Genomic DNA, 8,226 nt, shown 5'->3' on the forward strand with positions numbered 1-8,226 from the left:
ATAATAATCATTTGGATGGCAATCGTTACCTGAGAGTTAGGGGGTATTAGCATGAATTGCTTTGTGTAATGTTTATTTTTAGGTGTCATGTAGGTAATGAGTTGCATGTCCTAGGAAAATTCTGTGGTTTAACTGCCTACAAAAAATACATAAAAATCTTATAAATGTAAACGTATGTATATATACATACATGTAGACACACGACGCTATATATATAATTATATATATATATGTATATGTATATATATATATATATATATATATATATATATATATATATATATATATATATATATATATATGTATGTGTGTGTGTGTGTGTGTGTGTGTGTGTATTTTGAATTTTAGAAGTAAGAAAGAAAAATTGACATACAATCTGAGAGAAAACATTTCACTCAGTATTTCCCAGAATAATATACATGCATACATAGAATTATATATATATATATATATATATATATATATATATATATATATATATATATATATATATATATATATATATATATATATATATATATACCTCAATTATAGAACTAAGAAAAAAAATGTACATATCATTTAAAAAGGAAATTTCTACCTGTATATCCCAAACTCATTGCGGAAAACGAGCAAGTAAAAAAAAAAAAAACTTATCACCCATAAAAGTTTTCCTTTGAAGGTCGGATGCAAATATTTAGACTTTCTTTTTCTCTCTTTTTTATTTATATTTATTTTCGTTTTTTTAATGTTTATTTTCGTTTTTTCTTGCGTTTATTTTCGTACAACTCACCAGGACTCATAAAAAAATATAAAAGTTTTTCTTTAATACTTCGAAGGATTTTTTTATACATACGAGGAGAGGATAAATATTTAAAGCTTGGTTTATCTGAATAAAAAACTTGGTTTATTTTAATATAAAAATTTGGTTTATCTTAATATTAACTCTTGGTTTATCTTAATATAAAGACTTGGTTTATCTTAATATAAATGATTGGTTCATCCTAATATAAAGACTTGGTTTATCTTAATATAAAGACTTGGTTTATCTTAGTATAAAATCTTGGTTTATCTTAACATAAAAACTTGGTTTAAAATAATATAAAAACTTAGTTTATTTTAACATGAAAACTTGGTTTATTATAAAAACCTTTTTTATCTTAATATAAAAACTTGGTTTATTTTAATATAAAAAACTTGGTTTCTTAATATAAAAACTTGGTTTATTTTAATATAAAAAACTTTCTCCCTCTGGTTGGGAGAGGAAAGGGAATGGGGGCAGATGATTAAATATCTTTCCCTGGTCTCGGTATAATGCTGTATGATCCGCGGCCCATGAAACTTTAACCACGGGTCGGTGGTGGCTTATCCTATATCGGTTGCCAGAAGCACGATTATGGCTAACTTTAACCTTAAATAAAATAAAAACTACTGAGGCTAGAGGGCTGCAATTTGGTATGTTCGATGATTGGAAGGTAGATGATCAACATACCAATTTGCAGCCCCCTAGCCTCAGCAGTTTTTAAGATGTGAGGGCGGACAGAAAAAGTGCGGACGGACAGACAAAGCCGGCGCAATAGTTTCCTTTTACAGAAAACTAAAACCATGAAAAATTGTCAAGAACATTTCAGTAAAATCAAGAAACTATTTAAGACGCAAAATGAATATCATTATACAAAGAAAATCCTTTACACCAGTAAGACGAAACCGGTGACCTGATTTCAGACCCAAAACACACCAGGGAAAGGAGACGTATGAACTGCTTCGCTGGAGATTTCATTGTACGACGCATTGAACCTCTGGGGTATCATTGTTCCGTGAGATATTCCTGGGTACGTCCGTTCTCTTAGTCGGGTTTATTTATGCTGGCGGAAAACCGTTTCCTGAAGGTGTTTATGAACGCGCCGTGAATATCCGGTTATGCTAATTTGCGCGAAAGTGTAAGGGATCTTGTATTGAAAGCTGGGGCAAGGGTGTATGTATGTATGTATGTGTATATATGTATGTATTATGTTTGTGTACGGACACACACACTTATATAAATTTATATATATATATATATATATATATATATATATATATATATATATATATATATATATATATATATATATATATATATATATATATATATATATATATATATATATATATATATATATATATATATATATATATATATATATATATATATATATATATATGCACATACATATATACACATACATAAATACATGGACATATACATCCTTGGCCCATTTTCAATACAATGCCCCTCACACTTACACGTAAATCAGCATAACTGGGTATTCACTGAGCGTTCAGTTCAGGAACCTGAATGAGTCTGGTTACCAAAGAGGAGACAGTGTTTTCATCAACCTTTCAAAACCAGATTAAAAAGAATGATATTATCTAAAACTACTGATATTCAGGAACCTGAATGCGTTTGGTTATTAGAAAGGAGACAGTGTTTTCATCAGGTTTTCAAAAATCAGATTAAAAAGAATGATATTATCAAGAATCATTGACATTCAGGAACCTGAATGCGTCTGGCTCTAAAAAATAAAAAAAATATAATAATAATAATCCCCCCCAACATAAAATATCTTCTAAGCCAGGAATTCACGATTGAAAACCTAAGAAAACAAAGTAGCGTTAAGCTGATGTTTTTTTTATTTTTTTGGGGTGGGGGGGTGGGGAGGGCGTTTATCTTGAAAACTTCAGATTAATTCAGAAAAATCGTATCCAACTCTTTATCAGCGAGCAGTTTGGGAAGAAAAACTCCCGATACGTTTTAGCTCCGAGTGTTGGTTTTATCTCAAACTTTCATTTTCTTGATATCGCAGAAGTTGGGAAAACGGTTCGAGTTGAAATGCTATCGTTTCTGGCGATCTCTATTCGTTTGGATTTTGCTTCCCCCTCCCCCTCTTATCCTTCTCTCTCTCTCTCTCTCTCTCTCTCTCTCTCTCTCTCTCTCTCTCAAGATATTCCGGAAAATAATGGCAGCTGAAGTCCTGTCTCTCTCTTTCTCTCTCTCTCTCCTAAGACACTCCGGAAAATATCAGCAGCTGAAGTCCTCTCTCTCTCTCTCTCTCTCTCTCTCTCTCTCTCTCTCTCTCTCTCTCTCTCTCTCTCTCTCTCTCTCTCTCTCCATCAGAAGTAACCATCAGTCAAGAAAAGTCCTTATTTGCAAGACCGCTTTCTCTACATTATAACATATTCTCCAATTTGTTTCTCTCTCTCTCTCTCTCTCTCTCTCTCTCTCTCTCTCTCTCTCTCTCTCTCTCTCTCTCTCTCTCAATGGACCATAAGTCAAGAAAAGTCCTCATTTACAAGATTATTGTTATTATTCAGAAGATGAACCCTATTCATATGGAACAAGCCCACAGGGGCCATTGATTTGAAAATCAACCTTCCAAAAATATGTTCATTTGAAAGAAGTATCAGAAGAAATAGGAAATATAGAAAGAAGAGATCACTTATTAGAAAGGAAATAAAACAAATCAACAAATCAATAAATGAATAGATAAAAATATAAGTTAATTATGATGAAAGGAAAATTTCTTTTGGGTAGTAATGCAGAGCCTCTTCGCTTAGTATTTTCTCTCACCTTGAGACCGCGGAAGCACGCCCTGCTTTTACATCCCTTTATAACGGCTCACCAATTACTCCACACTACCCTGAAGAATCATTTTAAAAGCCCCTGGGGAAGTCATGAATAATGAAGGAATACCCTTCGCCTTCCCATACGTCCAGTGTATGACAATTCTCGCTTTGACTCAATTTTCCTGGAGTCTCTTGTGATAAAAAAACATAGTTCAGGTCTGAATGAACATATCAATTCTCCTGGTGAGATTAAGTTAACAGAATTCAACACAGTGTCTTTGTAATTGTCCAGTTAATGACAATCCCTATTTTTTCTCAATTTTCCCCAAATCTCCAATAACAAAAGGACATTCCTCAGGCAGTGGTTTGGCTGTCATTCCATCAGTTGGGGGGGCCTAGATGGGGCCAAGATATTTTTGGGGGTGTCAAAGAAAATTTCACAAAACTAATGTACCAATTCAATAATAAAGTGTTGAAAATTAACTGAAAATTGAGCTCTACAGTTTCAGATACAGGTTTACTCATTACTAATACTATTGTGTTCCTTCATTCAAACAAACACACACACACACACACACACACACACACACACACATATATATATATATATATATATATATATATATATATATATATATATATATATATATATCCATGTGAATGAAGGAAAACAACAGTATTAGTAATGAGTAAACTTGTATTTGAAATTGTAGAGCTCAATTTTCAGTTAATTTTTAACTCTTTATTATTATATGCAAATGTATCAAATACTGTAAGGGTTAAAGTTTAGCTACAAAGGGAATTTCAACTGGGCGGGTCAAGCATCTGACGGCGGGGTGTCACCCCCCCTATCCCCCACAGCGACGCCACTGGCCTCAGATCAAAATAAAAATATCAATTCTCCCGGTAAGAATAAATGGACAAGATTTTACACGCTGGCTTCGTAATCCGATGGGGGGGGAAACTTGTCGCTAAAAGTGGAAACTTAGTTAAGTATGTAAGGCAGGACTTCGTTTGATTAGTTGAGACACGACCTTTCGGAAGAGCTGGAATTGCCAAACAGTTCCTGTTAATTGAAGTGGCGTTGGAGTGTTGAACAATTTTCTGTAATTTTTTCAGATTCAGTCAATGTACCAGCTTTTAATCTTTTGTTATGGCGGAATATTAGAAACAGACAGAGAGAAAGATAGACAGATAGATAGAGAAATAGATATTCGTGGGGAATACCAAAGAGAGATGGATAGACATAGATAGATAGATGTTGAGAAAGTCAATGTTCCAGGTTTTAACATTGCGTATGAGGGAATAATAGAAACAGATAGAGAGATGGATAGGCAAAGAGATAAAAAATAAGTAGATATTCGTGGGGAGTATGAGAGAGAGATATAGATGAGATGGAGAGAGAGAGAGAGAGAGAGAGAGAGAGAGAGAGAGAGAGAGAGAGAGAGAGAAAGAATAAATATATTTGTGGGGAACATCAAAGAGAGATATATAGATGGACAGACACATAGGTAGAGAGAGAGAGAGAGAGAGAGAGAGAGAGAGAGAGAGAGAGAGAGAGAGAGAGAGAGAGAGAGCTTGGTTCATTGCAATCTAAAAGTCATTACATTCTGAGTTAACAAGTCCATTTTCACCGGGGTGTTTGAGTTCAATTAATAATTCTATGTCCCTAGACATAACCAATACTTTATATATATGACTGAGCGTTCGCGGCGGAATATTGAAATATAAATGAATAGATTAATTTTTCATGTTATACATTTTAATTTTATTTTCTTGTCCAGGCCTCATTACCTCTCTTGGCTTTCAAAAGTATTTATACTACAGTAATTGGGGTCTGGAAATTATTTCTGTGCAGTCAGCCAACGTTGCTCTACTAATTAATCATTACTGTCTCAAAACATAACACTCACAAACACATATATGTGTACAGTATATATATATATATATATATATATATATATATATATATATATATATATATATATATATATATATATATATATATAAAATATAACTTGAAATAATTAAACAAGAGTCTGGTATACATTACACTCTCCTATTTTTTTACCAGAATCAGATATCTTGAATAAAAAAACATAAGAATATTTACATAAAATTCACATGATTCCACATTTCGTTTTACTGAGAGCCACATTCAGCATGTGAACTGACCTGTTGATGTCACATTTGGATTAATAAAAGCAATCATCTTTTCATCAACTAATATTTGGTTTGTCATTTTGATAAAACGATATCACAAAGAGACGCCGAATTACACGTGAACATTGGTAAATATTCAATTCTCGTCTGTCAAATTAACATGTTAATATCTAGCTCTCATTAGTCATTAACATTTACGAAGGTATGAATCCCACATAGAATTTTCTTTAATATGCCGTGGATCCAACAGGTATATAAGATTAATGAATCGATTATACCTGTTTCAAACTGGTCTGTTAATCTATCAGGAGGTATCTTGGGAAATTATTACTGTTATATAATGTCTAGATAATTTCTCGTCTAATTGACTTGCCGTCAGCTGTGAAATATGTCATTAATTTGTCTTTGCTGATATTACGATCCTTAAAAAATACTACAGTGATGTATGGTGTCGTATTTTCTGTCATTTTAGTTTCTGGAAAGACAACTATTATGCCAGCTTTGTCTGTCCGTCCGCACCTTATTCTGTCCGTCCTCAAATCTTAAAAACTACTGAGGCTAGAGGGCTGCAAATTGGTATGTTGGTCATCCACCCTCCAATCATCCAGCATACCAAATTGCAGCCCTCTAGCCTCAGTACTTTTGATTTTATTTAAGGTTAAAGTTAGCCATACTCGTGCATCTGGTAACGATATAGGCCAGACCACCACCGGGCCGTGGTTAAAGTTTCATGGGCCGCGGCTCACACAGCACTATACCGAGACTCTAAGATAGAACTATTTTCGCTGGCCTTGATTACACGATGCACAGAAAACTCGACTGCGCCGAAGGAACTTAGGCGCATTTTTTACTTTTTTTCATTACTGATTTAAAAAAGAATTCAATGTTGTCCTATTTATTAATAATATTTGAAAAAAAATTTAAATAAAAAAATATATTTTGTTATTTTAATCACAGATAATAATAAGCTTTCTTTTTTGAGTTGGGGAGGGGGTGTTTGGAGGGGGGAAAGGAGTGCGGAAAAGAGGTTAATGAACATTTCCATAAACTGATGGTGTTATGTTCACTGTTATGTCTGAGTTTAAGACTGGCTTGAATATACATACATACACAAACACATATACATATATATATATATATATATATATATATATATATATATATATATATATATATATATATATATATATATATATATATATATATATATATATATATATATATATATATATATATATATATATATGTATGTATATACATACATACATATATGTGTGTATATATATATATATATATATATATATATATATATATATATATATATATATATATATATACATACATACAGTATAAGTAGGTACTTTACTTTTCATAAACATAACACAGACAGAATTTCCCCGTTGATATCCAACCCACCGATTTCACCTCGCCCATAATTCCTATATTCCAGAATCACCATCATTAGCCAACTACTTGTAGGAGTTGTGTATCACGCCTAACTTTCTCGAGGAGGACCAACCGCCCCCCGCCCCCTTGGAGATTATGCGACACCTAGTGGCAACTCCGGCAATTAGCACAGTCGAGAGAGAGAGAGAGAGAGAGAGAGAGAGAGAGAGAGAGAGAGAGACTCGAACTGGTTTCCAACTTCAGGAAACTCTCAGACCACTTCCCATTCAAGTTGGCTCAGTTGAGTGAGTTGCCTGCTACTATATATAAACAGTAAGTGGCAATTTGCTTTCATGGAAGTTGATAAGCTATAAGTAATAAGAGAAGATGTTTATGTATGTATGTATGTGTGTATATATATATAAATATTATATATATATATATATATATATATATATATATATATATAAATATATATATATATATATATATATATATATATATATATATATATATATATATATATATATATATATATATATATATATATATATATATATATATATATAATATATATATATATATATATACATACATACATACATACATACATACATACATACATACATACATACATACATACATACATACATATTGCAAAGCAGTCTTACAAACCCTGAATTATTGCTTAAACTCGCTAAAATAACCATGCAACTCAACACTGACTAACGTCATCCATTTCTTGCCGGATTAAACTTAGCAGATGGAACCTCCCGTATATGTTTGATGGAGAATTATCCAGTTGCCATGGAATTAAACATGTCCCGAGAGAGAGAGAGAGAGAGAGAGAGAGAGAGAGAGAGAGAGAGAGAGAGAGAGAGAGAGAATTTAACCAACCAAAAACTTAACTTCAGCGGATAATCCCCGTTGTCATAATTCATATTTGTCCACTTGGTTCAGTCAAATATTGTAGTGTATTGGTTGTGTTATATTAACTTGACGAGACCTATTTGCAATGAATAAGTTTGGGTGGTCCTGTTAATAGTTATATGTTTATTGACACAATGGATTGTGCAAACACTTTTTCTGTCC

Source organism: Macrobrachium rosenbergii, chromosome 54 (assembly GCF_040412425.1).
Source record: "Macrobrachium rosenbergii isolate ZJJX-2024 chromosome 54, ASM4041242v1, whole genome shotgun sequence".
Taxonomy (NCBI): domain Eukaryota; kingdom Metazoa; phylum Arthropoda; class Malacostraca; order Decapoda; family Palaemonidae; genus Macrobrachium; species Macrobrachium rosenbergii.